Source organism: Elaeis guineensis, chromosome 10 (genome assembly GCF_000442705.2).
Source record: "Elaeis guineensis isolate ETL-2024a chromosome 10, EG11, whole genome shotgun sequence".
Lineage (NCBI taxonomy): Eukaryota > Viridiplantae > Streptophyta > Magnoliopsida > Arecales > Arecaceae > Elaeis > Elaeis guineensis.
This window is the reverse complement of record NC_026002.2, coordinates 22,260,421-22,278,292: the sequence shown is the minus strand read 5'-3', so window position 1 is coordinate 22,278,292 and position 17,872 is coordinate 22,260,421. Positions and strand designations below refer to the sequence as shown.

General features: G+C 35.1%; 1 long non-coding RNA gene across 1 annotated transcript; it reads left to right on the top strand.

Annotated features, from left to right (window-relative positions):
• The first annotated feature begins 5,705 nt into the window (after positions 1-5,705).
• On the top strand, positions 5,706-16,785 carry LOC105059812 (uncharacterized). Its single transcript, XR_834336.4, has 2 exons — positions 5,706-16,294; positions 16,446-16,785. It is a non-coding gene; the product is annotated as an uncharacterized lncRNA (long non-coding RNA).
• The last annotated feature ends 1,087 nt before the right edge of the window (positions 16,786-17,872 follow it).

Sequence of the window (17,872 nt, the reverse complement as noted above, 5' to 3'; positions counted from 1 at the left end):
GAGATTTTTATTTGCGAGGCCGCTTTTATCCAAGAGGAGCTTCATCTACTTCAGCTTGCTACCTCCAGATCGACCTCAATATCAGTCCAGAGATTGGCAACAACAAATTGATGATAGAGGAAGGGCCGCTATTGCAGTTCAATTCTAGAGAGGAGTTTATTTCGACCATCATGAGACCACAAAAAGAGACATCAAATACTTTATACCACTCCAACGACGTCCTATCGGAGGCCACCGCACATGATCCAGCCGAAGTGCCATCTGCATCTCAACAGGCACTATTAATGACCCACAAGCAGATTAACGTGCTTATCTAGCAAGTACAAGTCTTGACCACCATGGTAGAAAGGATGCAGCATGCAGCTCCAACTCAATCACCTCTCGGCACGTCATAGCAAGAATGGATCCAACCTCTAGATTGATAGTCTCTCCTTCTCAGCTTGTGGTAGGAGCAACCTAACCGCCACAGCCACCTTAAGAGCCCAATCATGGTTGCTGGAGATGCTCCCTAATCCCAAGGTCGGAAAAGGACTTGACTCCGAGGTACTTCTTATCTTGACATTCGGATCATCACACTATTCGAGATACTGAGGTAGATCAGAGACTATAAGAGATGCATCAGCGGATGGAAACGTTGCAATGCTGGACTCAGCCCCAAAATGATGAGCTCAACTTCAGTGCCGAATTATCATTTATCAGGAAGATTATAAACGAGCCAATCCCATCTTGGATCAAGATGCTGCAACTAAAGCATTATAACGGAACTATTGACCCCATCAACTATTTGGAGAGTTTCAAGATCGTTATGCTCCTCCACAGCACCACTGAAGGCATCCTTTGTAGGAATTTTTCATCAACTCTTTAGAAAGCAACTCGATATTAGTACTCAAGCCTTCAGCTAGGCTCGATCAATTTCTTTGAACAACTCAATTGGGTGTTTGTAGCACATTTTGTTGGTAATCGGAGGTAGCATCATGGCTCCAATTCATTTGTCAATATCAATGTTAACCCAAAGATTAATTTTGATAAATATAAAATATTTAAGTACTTATTTGATACTAATAAGTTGATGAAGTTCTTGTGTCGATATTTTTGGAAAGCTAAAATCGTTCTTGAGAAGCTTATATTGATTGACAAATTTTGAAAGCAAAAGAGGATGATTGGATAAAGCTACATCATGAAAAATTAAGAAAAAGAAACTTAGAATCGATCTTTAGTTCAAAAGAGTTGACTCTATCATGCTTTTTTCAAGTAGTACAAACTTAGAGTCAATCTTTACTTAAGTACGAGTTGACTCTCTCAGTCAGATAGAATATAAGAGTTTCAGTGTCAGATATTGAGTCAACCCTTACTTGACTATGAGCCGACTCTCTCAAGAAAGATAGAGAAGTATTTCTATGGAATAGCACTCGAGCCCACTCCTATTTAATTGCAAGCCAACTCATAGTTACTCGAGTCGACCCCTACTCGACCTCGAGTCGACTCGACTGCATCTGACAATAATAATGGTTAGTTCTGTAGAAGATCCATATTTTTTTCAAATAGTTTTAAACGGCTAGTTTTTGATCCCCAACAGTTAGTTTGCTTTTTTTTAAAGTATTTAAAAGGCATTAAATTTTGATTAAAATAAGAGAGAAGTGTCAAGAGAAAGAAAAATAAAAATAAAAGCCAAATCTAAACCTAAAGTATTCAAGAGAGCTGAAAATAATCAATTTTTTGAAGCATTCAAAGGATTCTTCTATGTATTAATTGAAAAGTTTTCTCAACAAATTCTCTAAAGAGTTTCATCAATTTTTATTTGCTCTATTAGGAGTTTTTATTATATTTATATTTGTATTTCTCATTTTCTACTATCAGCAGGTTTCAATTGAGATTGTTGGAAAAGACTAGTCCAAGCTTGAAATTAGATTGTGTTTAATTAAAAAAGCCCTGGAGAAATTTTGAGGAAAAAATTTGATTGGTGAACTGAAAAACCAACTAAGTTTAGATTATGAGCTCGAAAATGATTTTGTTATAATTTATATAGAGATTATAGTAAAATTTTTAAGTAGGACTTGAAGAGTGGACGTAGGTGTTGGGTTTGATATTGAACTACTATGAATCTTTAGAGTTTGTGTATAGCTTCTCTTTAGCTTAGTTGTATCTTAATTGCTCATTTATTTTAGCATTTTTTATTTTGTATCATCTCACCATACTTTACATACTTTGAAACTTATGCACAATAAGTTCTAAACTTTTGGAAAACCTAATTCACCCCTCTCTTGGGTTGTTTCTACGGGCAACAAGTAGTATTAGAGCTCGATGCTCACCTCAATTTAATCTAGCAATCAAGAGTCAAAGATCAAATGGCAATTTAAATTAGTGCACTTCTTGCCAAAGGGCAATTTACCAATAGACCACCCTTATTTAATGGCACAAATTTTATTTATTGAAAAGTACGCATGCACATATTCATTCAAGTACTCAATTATGATCTTTGGAGTATTATAACCAATGGCCCTCACACGCCCACAATTATGATAGATGGCATTGTCACATCCAAATCAGAGAAGGATTGGGATGACTTAAATAAGAGAATGGTTCAATTGAATGCAAAAGCTATAAATATTTTTTATTATTCTTTAGATGCAAATGGATTCAATAGAATTTTTACTCATATTTTTATTAAGAAAATATGTGATAGACTAAAGATTATCCATGAGGATACCAACCAAGTAAAAGAGTCTAAAATTGTTATGCTTGTACATAGATATGGATTATTTAAGATAGAGCAAAATGAATCTATTGTCGATATGTTTACTAAATTCACTAATATTATTAATGATCTTAAGAGTTCAGAAAAATTTTATTCTAATAGCAAACTTATGTGAAAGCTTCTCGAGTCACTTTCAAGAGCTTGAGAGGCAAAAGTTATTACTATTCTAGAAGTCAAAAATCTCAATACTTTATCTTTGAAAGAACTTATTGATTCTCTCATGACTCATAGGTTAACTATAAAGCAAAATTGTGAAGAGGAAGCAAGAAAAAAGAAGACCATATCTCTCAAGTCTTTCCACTGCTTAAAATGAGAAAAAAAGGAAAGAATCGGAAGAGGGAGAAGAGGATGTTGATATGACACTCATCACATGCATATTCAGAAGGTTTATGAGGAAGAAGAAACAAAACTTCAAAAAAAATTCTTCTCGTAAGATGAGCCTAGCAAGGAGAAACAGAAGAAAAAGAGCAGTCTATATGCTACGAATGCAAAAGAATCAGGCACTTCAAAATTGACTGTCTTTTTCTCAAGAAATCTTCAAAAAAGATCAAAAAGAAAGTAATGTTGGCCACTTGAAGCGATAGTGGTGATTCAAACTTCGAAGAGGAAACTCAAAAAGAAACTAACCTTTATCTCATGATACATGAAGAGGAGGTAATATCTGAAACAAAGTTTGAATTTACTTTTGATGAGTTGCATGATGTGTTTTATGATCTTTTAAATGAATTCAAGAAACTTAGTTTAAAAAATGAGGAACTTAAAAAATACAATCAAGTTTTGACTAAAGAAAAGGAAGACTTTCTAAAAGAAACAGATTCTTTACTAAAAGAAAATTAAAATCTAAAAAGCAAAGTTGAAAAGTTGAAATCCATTGTTGAAAAAATTTACTTGTAATTCTAAAAATTTGCATATGATGTTGAGTCAAAGAGCCATCTTTAATAAAGCTGTACTTGATTTTAACTCTTACAAGGGGCAAAAGATTTTAAAGAATTTTTTTGTTAAATCTTTATCTAATGCATCTTCAAATACTTCTTGCTATTGTTGTGAAAAAATAGGACATAAATGTGATTTCAAAAAATTAAACAATAATAAAATTAAAATAATATAGGTTCCAAAAGAAATCATTATAATTAATCCCAAAAGATCCAAAAAAGCTTGAGTACCTAAAATTATAACTTAGTCTTTTCTTTTAAGTGTGCTTGTAGCCAATGGAAGAGAAAGGAGATGGTATCTTTATAGTGATTGTTCAAAGCATAAGACAGATGATAATGCTTAATTTATCATCCTTGAAGCAAAGGAAAAATGGATGGTTACCTTTGATGATAATGGCAAAGGACAAATTATTAGAATTGATAACATAAGAATCACTTATTCTATCTATATTAAAATATTTTATTTATAGATAAACTGAAATATAATTTACTAAGTATTAATCAATTATGTGATAAAGATGTCAAAGTTGCATTTGAATCATTAATGTACATTATTTCTAGTCCTAATGATAATGGTATCATGATCATTTGATATAGATATGACAACAATATCTATATAGTTGATCTAGATGATCTTTTTTATAAATAATGATCCATATCTAGTGGCAATAAATGCTAAAATTAATAAGACTAGTTGGTTGTGGCATTATAGATTAGGACATGTAAAAATAAATAAAGGGCTAGCTTTCCTTTCGGACCTAATCAAGCGGGGCTGATCACTAATATGTACTTGTAAAAATATGTTTTTCTATATGATATCAGAACTAGTTTTCCTTCCGGACTTCTAGTAGGGCGATCACTGGTGTATGATCGATGGATGATATATTATAGTTAGGATCTAGTCTCTTTTGGGGCTAGCCACAGGTCGATTATGGCCATAGTTAGAGGGACTAAGAAAGTGAGAGTGAAAGATCAACTCTTGATTATCTAAATAATTTATTTCAAATAATTATATATTTTAATTATATATTAATTAATATGGTATGCTTTTATATTCATTCAAATTTTTTTATAAAAAATTATATAACTAAAAAATTTATTTTTTATATAAAATATTTAATTGAATTAGAGGTTTTGATAATTTACTGAAATCGTAAAGCTCACTCCTATATATATATTTTTTTTTCAGATCCAAAAAAATCTTATGAAACTTGGGTTTGGGAAGTGAGGAGTACATGATCCCATATCCATTTTGTTTATTTTGTTTCTAAAATAAATATTATTTTATTCTAAATAAATTTTTATTATTAATAAGTTATAAAAGTTATCCGATTGTAAATTTTAGATAATTGATTAGTGTTGCTGGAAAAAAATTTTGTTGCAACGGTGGTATCCTGCCAAATCTATCACATCCCAATAAAAATATTTGTATTTCACCGATTATCGTGTATTTCATCGATTTTTATGATGATACCCTAAATTGCCTCATCGATTTCCGACTTCTGATAGGGTTGTTATAAATTTGATGGGGCATCACCGTTGCAACGAATATCTTCCCGTGTTGCTGGTCAATGTTCATCAAACTTAATTATCTTGCTCGAATTACTAGCCGAGCAAAAATTCCAAAGTTATTTATATTCCATGGACCGGTAGGAGCCGGAAGGGCGGATCACGCAAAAATTTGACATCTGCTACAAAGACGACCTCCCTCCGCCTCCGCCGGAGACGCCGCTTCCATCGCCTTCTCCATGCGGGCCGGCGGCGAGCGGGTGGCCGCGCTCGAGACCCTCCGAGATGCCCAATCTTCTTCTACCTCGTCGCCTACCTCCAGAAGGTGGCGCCTTTGGACGCCTCGTGTCCGATTCCGCATTTGATCGATATATCTCTTCCTTCTGCTGAGATGGATTGGTTGTGGAGTATTTTTCCTTTGGGGGATGGAGCAATACCTTTTTATCTCGATGGTGCCCGCGGTAGAATCTATTGCTACATAGTTTGATTTGAAATTTCTTAGGTGAGTGCATTGCACGATAATTAGCATATCAGCTTTGATTTTCCGGAATGAGTTGTATTCCTTTTGTAGCATGATTGCTCTGTCATTTGGACACTGCTTTTCATTTACCTTGCACAATTTATTTAATTTAGAAATTCTGAAGCTATTGTTGGGTCATGAGAGGCTAAAGAATGAATTTTTTTTATTCGTCAATTAATATTGCATCTGATTGGGTGCATCGAGGGAGGAATTTGTTTATCTACTTAAGGATGGAAAATCAATGTTCGTTTATGGCATTGATGAGAAAAATGTCTTTAAAAACTGATTTGAAGTAAAATATGGTTTGAGGTCATGGCCAAACTGCACTTCGTTTTTTGCTTCTATTATCTTGAAGAACCTCTTTAAGTTTTAATAATGTTAAAATAGTTGACATTATAGAATTTGTGTAAAAATTTGGCATCCATGGAAACAAGCTAATGATACTTTAAATCTTGTTTTGTTAGTCATTCAACTTTCTCTATGAACCCCTTTTTTTTTTTAGATCTATTAGGTGGTCAATTCTCCTATAGCCACCTTGAGTGTTCAAAAAGAGGCAGTGTGGTTGCAGGTTATGCAAGGGTTAGAGGTTGATCCTGCAAACTCCCCGAAAAAGGGCACTTTTTACATGCGTTGAAATTAGTCAATCAACACTAGAAAATTCTTTTAGCCAGCTTCATATCATCTTGCAGGGAGTCCTCAGAGGAGGAGTTGAAATGATATTAACCCCTTATTTACTCACCCTTTCTTCTCTCCCATACATTTCATCCTTTTCCTCAGCTTATGTTGCTAACGACCAAAAGTGCAACAAAATAGGGCATCTTCCAAGGATAAAGGAATCCTGGAGCATCTAGCATTGGTTAGGGATTGGTAGCCCGGGTTGCTACCAATCATTCATGACCTTAAAAGTCTCCAACTTCTTTCTCATGAAATACCGTGGCGAATTATCTTGAAAGATATTTCTTTCTTTATAGTCATCTAAAGAGTTTAAAAAAAAATTATGTATTAGATGAAGGCATGTATTTAGATGTTATTATGCTTTTAAATGTGGTAGTTTCTTTAATGATGCCTACTTGTTGACCACCTCCTATATCTGGCATTAGTTGTTTACTCAGGGCTATATCAAGCTTATATTTCTCCATCTTTTTGGCCTTCGTATCAATTGTCACAGATCATGCATATTTTTTAAGTGCATAGAGAAATATGTTCATGAGAGTTTCACTTTATTGACTTTGAGGTTTAGTTTCTTCTAAATTAAAAATGTTTCCTTCTAGATAAGGACATGGCTAATGAGGAGTATTGAGATAAAATTCAAATTACCAAAATAAAGATCCATTACTGTATTCCAAATAACTACTTTAATTAGATAACTTCTTTGTTTCACCTAGATTTTCTCAATTCTACCTCTTTTACTTATACTGGGTTCGGGTGTGGTTGCTTCATAATTATCTCTTTCTTGCTGCTAGAGGGTGTGGAAGAATTATTCCCAATAGGTAGGCCTTCAGTTTTATCTGTTATAGCAAAGATATTCTCAAAATATTGTATTGGAATTGAAACCACTAACTTCTGGTTTGATTACCAAAAATCTATAAATTGCACTATTTTGGGACATAGCCCAAGAATATGCAGTCCATTATTTTAGGGCTCAACCCCCTCTCTTTGGTGGATGGAAATGTAACCTTTCTGTGGCACCACCAGACTATCAAGAAGTCAAGGTTTGCTTTATGAAACTTCGATAATTAATAGGGAATTTTGTCAGAGGTTTTATAGGGGACAGTTTAATATGTTGCAGGCTGTTAACAACGCTTCCATCCACAAGTTGTTGGGCAGGCTGAAACCAGCTGACATGGCATGAAAGATGTCAAGAAATGTCCAATTTCACTCTGCTATCTTATTGGATTGGGGTCCATAAGGAGGGTTCTTTCATGGTTTATACTCATTGCCTCACAAAATGAGAACATAGAATTTAAGATATGATCTCCATCCTTGTCAGATCTCAAGATTTTGATTCTCTTATCTAACCAATTCTCTGCTTCTAATTTATAGATTTTGAATTTTCAAGGTCCTCTCTTTTTTTTTTCATTATCATAATCACATGATCGTGTTAGGAAGCATCATCTATAAAAGATATAAAGTGCCTTTTCCCTCCTCTGCTTAAGGTGTTATTCATGTCATATCTTGGCATACCAGCTCCAGCAACTCAGAATTTATTTCCACATCGGGTTTAGCCTCAACAGAAGTCTGACATTTCTTTCCTATATCCATATATGATTTTGGTATGAATTCCATGTTTATCATCCTTCTAGGTAATTTTTCACATGTCTCACGTTTTCATGTCACAAATCATAACATTCAATATGAACAGCAACAGAACAGTTAACTTTATTTTGATCATCACAAATTATATTCAGTTTGAGCAACCAATCCCAAAGATAACCCTTCCTGATAAAATTTTGACCCTTCATTACAACTACTTTATTGTGCACAAAGACCAAGACAAATTCTTCTTGATCTCTAGCACCTTATGCACATTGTGAAGGCATAGGACCCTTCCAAAACTAATCTTTAGGTCCACTCATTCCTTCTCCCACCACCTTCGCAACACTTGAGTTCCCTGTCCTCATGCCCCTTCCTTCAATACCCTAATAGTTCACAAAAAGTATGATTGGAACTGATGTGAATGCTTGCATCTATAACAATCCACCAATCATTGGATGATTCAACATGATTTATTTCACGGCAAATGGTTACAACCCTGTCATCGATGCTAGAATGGCTAGCAATGGCGGTCATGACACTTGCTTGAGCCTTACCCTTCACCTTATCCTTCCTATGGCACCATTATTTTAGCAAAATGGCCACAGACATAATATACCCTGTTAATTTGGTCCTTTTGGGTCCTAGTGTTGGGTTCATGTGGGTACTTTTATTTCTTTTGTGTGGCTTTTGTCCTGGTTTTTGGTTGTGCACTAGATTGGCCTCATCAGACATTTCATTTTCGGAGCACTGTTGATCCATTTTTGTGTGCTTCTCCTCAATTTAAAATGATGCCAAGAGGTCATCTGGTGTAAGTCTCCCTATGAGCTTGTTAATAAGAGCTGGCACTTGGAGGTATTCACCCAGTGATATCCCATTAGCAATAATGCCTTGGGCAATGTTCTAGATTTCATGGACTTGGTCTAGGACAGACCGACAGACCTATCATCTACCATTTTGTAGTCAAAGTACTTGCCTACAATGTATTTTTCAGTCTGATGTTCTCTTTTCCATATTTATTTTTTAAAGAGGATCAAAGATCTTGTGAGGATTTGGTAGAATGGAAGATGTTGTATAATAGATATGATAAAGCACTCAATATCCTACCAAGCACAAATAATCATCTCTTTGGTATGCATTTGTAGCAAGAGAATCTGACAGTTTTGAGTTCATTATTATCCCTGGTGGGAGGATCTTCAGAGATGATATAGGACACGTTATGAATGGTCAGCCAATTCTCCATTCTACACTGCCATCCCCTAAAGAATTGGCCTCAAAATCTCTCAGGTCTGGAGGAAGTTTCCTTCATGTCATCCGTGACAAAATCCATAATAACAAGAAGCAAAGTAGATAAACTATGAACTTTTGTAAGATTGTAACAGAAATGTGCTACGAATAGCTAATGTAGGTCTTTAAAGGCAAGGACAAACTGAGAGTATGTTGAGGTGTGTGGTAGTGTACATCATGGTGTGTCGTGTGTGTACCACAGTGAACCGACTTTGCTGCACAGCAGAAAACATATGAGAAATATGTAGGGACCAAGGTGTGTTGGACACTATCACAAGCTCTTGCCACCTTCCATAGCATTGGTTTTTGGCTCAACTTCTCTATGAGATACAATGGACCTGATCTGCACTGCTAACACTGGCACACCATAAGATCCTTGGGAACTCACATTGATGCACCTTTATCTAAGAAAAGATTGGATTGTAGAGAAAACATCAGTATTATGGTGTGTCTCTATACGTCCTCTGCCTAAGTCCTATCCTCTACTGTGTAGAGAAGTCCAGGGTTCTGTAACAGTCCCAACTCCCAAGTGCTCAACGATTTGAAAGCTTATTATCACAGTAGAGTAATGGCACCTCATTAGTCAAAACCCCATTAACACCTTCCCAACAGTCATAAACAATCAAAAACATTAATAAGAGAATCACTATTCAATAATGGTGATAAAAGATAGGGTCTTAGGCATGTGTCACCCAAACTTGCACCCACAATTACAGCAAGGCACAGCATGGCATGGCTTGTCTTGGTGTGCGCTCCCTAAGCCTCCATATTGCTTTGTTCTCTTCCCTCTATGTATAGAGGCTTTAGAAAAGGTCTCTGTCCAAGGTGGGTCTAAACTTCATGATAGAGAACAAGGACACGAGTCAAAAGTTTGGAAATCTTGGAATCTTCATCTTGAAAATTTATCTCATAAACTAAACAACACATAAAAATATGTAGGTTCATGTCTGAAATGAATACATCATTGAAAACATGATATATAATGCCATTCATTCTTTTACCAATTTTAAAATAGAGAGATTTTAAAAATTGTTTTAGTTATTTTATGGTCATAAAAGGTTGTTTATTCACATTTAAGTAAGTTACTGTCATTTCAGTTTTTTCTTATTTTATGATTATGTCTTCTTTTTTATTTTTGACGTGCTGTCTTTGTTCCTGCTGGGTTCTTCCCTTGCACCATGTGTGGCACCTACCTCTTGAGGTGTGCGTGCTGGGGCATTAGGATGGTGCCTTTTTATTTCCCCGGTCCTTGTTTTTTGAGGACAATATGATAAAGATATCCTTTGAGAGTTTCTTATACATAGATAATAGAGCCCTGGTTCTTTTTCATTTTCATCTTCTACCGGCAATTATTTCGTCTTCTTGGAAGCAACTGCTTCATGCAGTCTGGATCAACTTCTCCAGTAAAGTGCACCATCACAGGAAGGAAAAATCATTATATCTTGAGGAAATCTGCCAGAAGTTTGTGCACCTTTTGCAGTGTATGGAGGACAGAATGTTGTGATGTGCCCCAATCGACCAAGCTTCTTGACCATCTCTCTCCCTATCTATTAGCTTGCTCATGTCTGCTTTCTCTCATTTGGATATCATTCTTAACATAACACTGTAGAATATTTGACCAACACTTTTAATCTCGCTGAGTTAGAGTTGAACAAATTTGGCTATGTCATGTTAGTGAAGAGCTGATATTACTAGGGCAGATTATTGATTTGCTGAATTTAACATTCAAATAAAAATATTATGGAAGTATAAGAGATTGTTGTAGTAATAGTACTAGAAGGCTGTGAATCGACACCCTTAAGTACGTAAGTGTTCCTCTTGTGGTTAGGTGCACCTATCAGATGTTGTTCTATGACTATCTTATGCATGTGGCTTTTTCTGGTTCTAACTATTTAAAGGTTGGTTTGTGCATGGGTTGATCGACTTGATAAAAAATTGATGTGGGGATGCCTTCCCTCAGCCGACCTTTTCTGACTTGACTGATGTCGCATTATTTTCTATCAAGGGTATGGGGAATTTTGGATATCATTAGGTGGACCCATGGAGAGTTGTATGTAGGTTGGGGGGAAAGGGGATTTAAGTTTCAATGTGGTATTTACTGTTCCTTCTTTGGGAAGGTTTCAACACTAAGTATGTTTTCAACATCAGCTTATTGAAAAACATCTGGGAATAGTCAGAATGTGTTCTGAATGGAGAACTGAACCATGCATATATTTGAATTTGGGAATTTAGATCATTTGCTAAGAGCTATGCTTCATCTGGATGTATTAGCGCCACCTGGTTTACTAAGTGAGGTAGATACAGATGAGAACTTTGCTATGGAGGCATTGCAAAAATGTTGTATTGGTGTAGCTTGTCTGGTTAGACCTCATTATTTGATTGATTTCATTCCCTGTTTTTATTAGACAATGGTGATGGATCAAGACAAGCACGGCTGCAGATTTTGAAACTCCCTTAAAGGCTGATCTCAATTATGAAGAATTCCTTTGGAGGAGGAAGATGAGAAAAGTTTTCTTGCTTTCTCTGATAAGACAGATTCAAGTGCATTGGAACTTTAGACATTAACAAGGTTCTTACCTTAAATGCAAATTCGCAGTTATATGAATGTATTCATGCTTGTATTTTTCAATCACTTGAGTAAAAATGTCCCAATCAATAAACTTTTGTCAGTTTGTGTAAGCTACGAAAGAGAACATGTATCCTCCACATTAGTAGAACAGCATCTGTGCCTAGAAAGTGGCTTCCATATATTATATTATCACATTATTCTGCCATGGTTTCCTTAGTATCCCACCAAACTCTTCCAAGACTCACTTGGTGCTTCTCCTTGATGTCAACTTGTTGTCGATCTCAATTGCTCTTAGCTCATCTTTCAACTCCATGAAACATAGAAAACATGATTTTATTTTGGATGATGAATGCAAGCAATCTTAAATTATTTCTAATGCATTATGTGTCATGTATGTTGGGATTTATATGATTTCATACGCATAAGCATCCAGTCCATAGAGACAACCTGCATAATTAATGTTTGGATTTTGTCTTCCTTTCTTCTTTTATTCGCATCTACTAGAGTTAAGAAAGATGAATTTTATTGTTATATTTGGGAGAACTATCCTTGACTAAACCAACCCTTTTGACTTAATTCTAATATACCAAAATTTACATGATGTCACGAGAGACATAACCATCCCAGTTGATCTAGCGCTTCAAGGGGCAAATATGTGCCGTTAGTATCAAAGATGTCATGCCGACCTGAGATTGTGAACAAAGGATCATGGCAACTACCGCATAGTTATGAAGAACCCTCCTCACAAGCATGCAAGGCATCTGAACACGATATCAAATGCATCATAGTGGAAATAATTTAAATAACTAAAAGTTGAAATTTAATTAAGTAGCAAATTCAACTGATAAATGAAATTCAAAAATCTTACATCCATTAGACCTCAAATAATAGTCCTATAAAACATAGTAATAAATCTAAATCTAAATTATATTAATATTGTCAAATCTTGCTTCTAATGCCGCTCGCAAAGCAGTATCGGTATCCATAACTAAACATCTGAATTTAAAAAGAAAAGAGAGAATAATGAGCTTAACAACCTAATAAGCAATAAATATCTTGACTAGATAATTCATATGATAATATAATATGTGATAGTTAAAATATAATATATCATTAATTAGTGTAGAAACATAATCAAACTCATTTTCAAAATATGAATTTAGTAATGACAATATCTTTTAAATATTTATATACATTATATCTGATTTTGAAGCTAATCATATTCAATAATCAGATTTAAAATAAATTCTACTCAATTCATCAGCCTTTGACTATGACTATACTTATACTTTATGGTCGGACCGGAAGACCATGCTTATATCTTATGATTAGGCCGGAATACCTTACTTATATCTTATAGCCGAACTAAAAATAGAATCATAAGTTTAGTAATAGTCAGAATGTCAATGCATAATCCTCAATTAGCAGGGTTCAGAACATAGTCAGATTGAAAGTCCAAATCTGATTCATATAAAAATTCTTCACACAGTAATATATTTCATAATCAAATCAAAATATGCATATATAATATCAGATCAGTAAATAATTATAGTAATAGTCCAAGAAATAATATTTTCAAATTTCATATCAATTTTTGTTCAAAATATATTTTTATAAGATTCATAGATTACATATAAATCAACCAACCGATGTTCAAAATAATGTTATATAAATGAAAAATCTAGAGAAGATGGATCATTACTTATCTCATATGTACTCCAATCAATCCAAATAATTTTTAAAAAAAATTCAAAATCTTCAATTCATAGATCATATCACAATATCCCACTATTGGACATCTTTTTATTGAGATGACTATACCCTTCTATAGAATCGAGTCCAATAATCAAAAAGGATATGCTTAATTATAAAATGATAAGATTGACAGTGGTCATATTCAATGGTCCAAGCCGGTTCGATCATCATAACTTCATCCGATCAAGATCATACTAGGATATAACTGATTCAACAGAGATCAAGCATATGGTCAAATCAGTAGTGTCGAATAAAAATTAAGGTGGAGGTTGGTACACTGTCCAATAATTCGAGATCAATTCAATCAAATGACTTCATTTAATCAAGATCGCTAAAGATGCAAAGATTTGATAGAGGCTAATAAAAACTAGATCCTATAATGATTGATAAAAGCTTAGATGGTGTGAAGCTGCCCGACCAATGAGGTGATTCGAAGTCTCTCTATCTGATCAACTCGGATTTAGAGGAATAGGGCTATTACCCTTCACTGATTTCGTAAATCAAGTAGAAAGAGAATGTTGGTGGAGAGAAAAATTAACAAGATGGAATATGGCTGACCAGACAGTACTATCTGACATCTCGATCAATCCAATTAAAGTGATCTAATCAAATCATGATTGAACCAATCCATAGATGATTCAATAAATATGAATGATCAAATCTAATAGACCCAATCTTGTCAGGATAGATGCCAACATGTTGCTTGACTATGGGTTAGTGATCCCTTTACCAAGATCAATCAAACTCATTGAAAGAATGTCCCTTACTAGATCAATCCTAGAGAGATAAGCTTCATAGATAGAGAAACAATTCTAGAGAGAGAAATTAGGGAGAGAAAATAGAGAGAGAAATTGAAAAAAGTAGGGAAGAGAGAGGAAGGAGAGAAGAGAGAGAAACTCTCTTCTTTTTTATTTTTTTATTTTTTCTTTTTCTTTCTTTCTTTTATTTTCTTTTCTTTTTTTTCTCTTTTCTTTCTTTCTTTGGTTCATTGGTGAAACAGGGGACCTGTTGATCCTTGTTTTCCGAAACAGGGCCTCCCTCTTCAAAAAGAAAGGTCCTTTACGGTCTGGATCAAAAGTTCAGTTGTAAAGTAGAGAATCTAGTATATGTCTTATCTATAAAGGCAAGATATTCTTCCTCAACAAAACATGAGTTAGGAAACCATTTTGGCTTGTTATGTATATACAAATCTGCTCACTTCATGTTGATGACAGGGACTGTGCAGAGCTGGCTACTGTCTGAGTTTCATTCAGGAAGTAAGCATACATGATGGTTGAAACGACTGATTCCACATCTGCAAATTCCCATTGTCAAACACTAGAGAGTAAGGAGCTGGATGTAAAATTTTCTAACATTTCATTTATTGTACTGCCATATGGACATACCAGCAACTTCCTGCCCCATCACAGCATGCAAGAACCTTCCGGAACTCCTGCTTCGGGATCAAACTTCTTGGCTTTCAGATATTGGTTCAACTTTCCAAAGTATTTCACATGCCGATGACTTCCTGCCCCGTCAGACTTCTTAGCTTTCAGATATCAGTTGAACTTATCAATATTTTCTCACATTTCCGAAACACAGACATTGGTCTGTAGCAAATTCTTATCATAGAATGATCTGGATGACTCAGATGATCTAGAATGACCTAAGTTTTGTTTGCTCCCACCGTTCCTTCTTCTGTGTTTTGTTTCAAGATTCCTGTCATCAACTAACCTATCTTTGTCAGAGATTTTCAAGCTGCACCAGGGTAAATTTTTTGGGTGTCAAATGGAGAGAAGCAGGGTACTTAAGAATAAGGTAAACAGCCTTGTACCTTTTTAGGATATATCTCTGGGTTACTAGGAAGAGTGCAGATCTTCTTCCCTTTAGATTCTGTTTACTGTTAGTATTTGATCCAAAGACTGGCAGGCTCCGCTCTGGAGAAGCTGCCTGCAGCCTTTGGAGGAGACCAACATAAGAGAATGATTGGTTGCAAGCTTATCAGGTAGGCTGGTGATGTTCTTAAAATTGTGTGAGGATCTGACCGGAGTTCTATGATGCTGCGAGGTTCTGGGATCTTGACTCATGTTCTTTTCCATTTTAATGATTGGAAAGTTTATTGTTTTTAAAGCTTTATTGCATTTGTTTGATTGGTGGTGTAATTTGTTTCATATAGTAATTATACAGCTTCTCCTGAAATCATAGAGGAAACCCACAAACAACATCCCAACTGAATCATATAAAAGGATAGATTTTCTTAAAAGGTTTCCAAATAACTCTTACTTACATCCCAATGTATGTTGACAATGTATATACTTGCTACATCTTTCCTGATGCACCTACATTCTCCTTGGGTCGGACATGATAATCTACCAAGATATTGTTTTACATGATCAAAAGGAATGTCAGTCAGTATTCTTATATTCACAATTTTACATTTTTACATGGTTATGGATTTGATGCCTCGAGATATTTTTTATTGTTTCAATTTTGCTATCCACTAAATAAAGCATACATACAGATAGCATCTGCTACTTTTTAGTAACTCTTCATAGCATTACATTAAAGATTTTACTTTAAGACTCTCACAACTACTAATATTTTGTTGCATTTGAGTCATGTGCCTAATAGAGCAAGTATTTTTCAGAACTTATTGAAGCTACTTTGGCGAATACTGACCTTGTTCTTTTCAGTAGCCGGTGGATTCAAGCTCCTCGTATTCTTTTGAATCACTGGTGAATCCAATAGCTACTTTCTCCTCCTATTTGGATAGAGTTGTAGAAGGAAGAATTATAGAGGATGGATAACTTCAGTAATGTATTCAGTGATGTTTCCAGCCTGATTGGAATTTGTCATGTAATGAATTGAACTGCAAATAAATTGCAGGCCCTAACTCCTTTGCGTACATGCTTCACCCACAAAAAATGGTAAGACATTCACTTTCAACAGATATTGAGGGTAATCCTTTCATAGACAAATTTGAGTTTGAAGAAGCTATTGGTGAAAGCTGTGATGTTTAGGGGAGCCTGTGGTCAACATAGTGGCATTGATGTGCCATTGATGCTAACAAGGCGTTCCTTTTTCTTTATCACTTATCTTTCGAAAAGGATGCCACCAAGGTGTTCATAGCCATATCTTGTATTGAGATTATGAATTGCCTGTCTGCCCATTTGAAATTTTTGAGTGCACCTAATGTGAGGTTTGAAATGTCATAGTTTGTCGATGAGTTGCCTTTCACAGTAGAGCTGGCTTGTCAGAACTCCTTTCCTCAGCGTATGGGAGGGGTTTCGAGTTCAAACAATCATGCTATTATTATTATTATTGTTATTGTTATTATTGACAAGGTGGTATATTCATATAATTTTGAAATAAATATAATCAAAAAAATCGGAAAACAAAATATCACAAAAAGATAGACGGTATAGAGGTCATGTCAGTTCACAGCACATTCCTAGATTGCTCCGCAACAAAGAATCTATGGCAATATTAGCCTCCCGACAGACATGCCTAATACAAATGATCTTGCTATTATTTTTAAGAAGATATTGCGATGGTTAATCTTGAGACCTGCTGCGTCGACACCCCTAGGATAAATGTCATGCAGCAAGCATTTATCACGACTGTCACTTCAATACCAAGCACACTGCCGATTTCTAGGGGGAAAAGGTTAAAAGAGTCATATTTAGGCCAGCCCAATGTTTTATTAGTCCTCTCTTTGCAGTTCATGAGCAAAGTCTCCTACCATGAACCCTGCTGTATATGTTAATAAGCATATAATGAAGCTTGAGCTCTAGCTTTTCTCGAGGAAAATGGTTACCGAGATTACCACCATTTGATCGAAACCTTAAATAGATACAAAAGAACAATCAGGAAAATGAAAAATAGGAGTGAGGCAAACCAAAACAAAGGGTAGACTCTGGGAATCACAATGGACACGCAGCAGAAGTAAGTCCTCTCCTGGATACCCCTGCTGTTTCTTGTTGAACCCTGAAGATGGATTTAGGGTATAGGTCTTTTGTGCAACTACCAAGAGATTTTACCAGCAACTTTTTTTTTTTTCTTTTTGATGCAAAGATTTTACCAGCAACTTAAGCTGGAACTTCTGTCGTATATATTTACCGCATCTAACCTTTAAGGGCCTTTCGCCACGAACTTTGTAGAGAAGAAAATAAATATAAGGGGAGACAGAGAGTGAGAAGCAGTAGATTTTTGCTGTTAAAGCATGTCCAAATAAAGACTGGAGACTGCATCTTTTGACCTATTGGAGTAGTAACTCTGAAAGAGCCTAGGAACATATCATTAAAAATGAATGA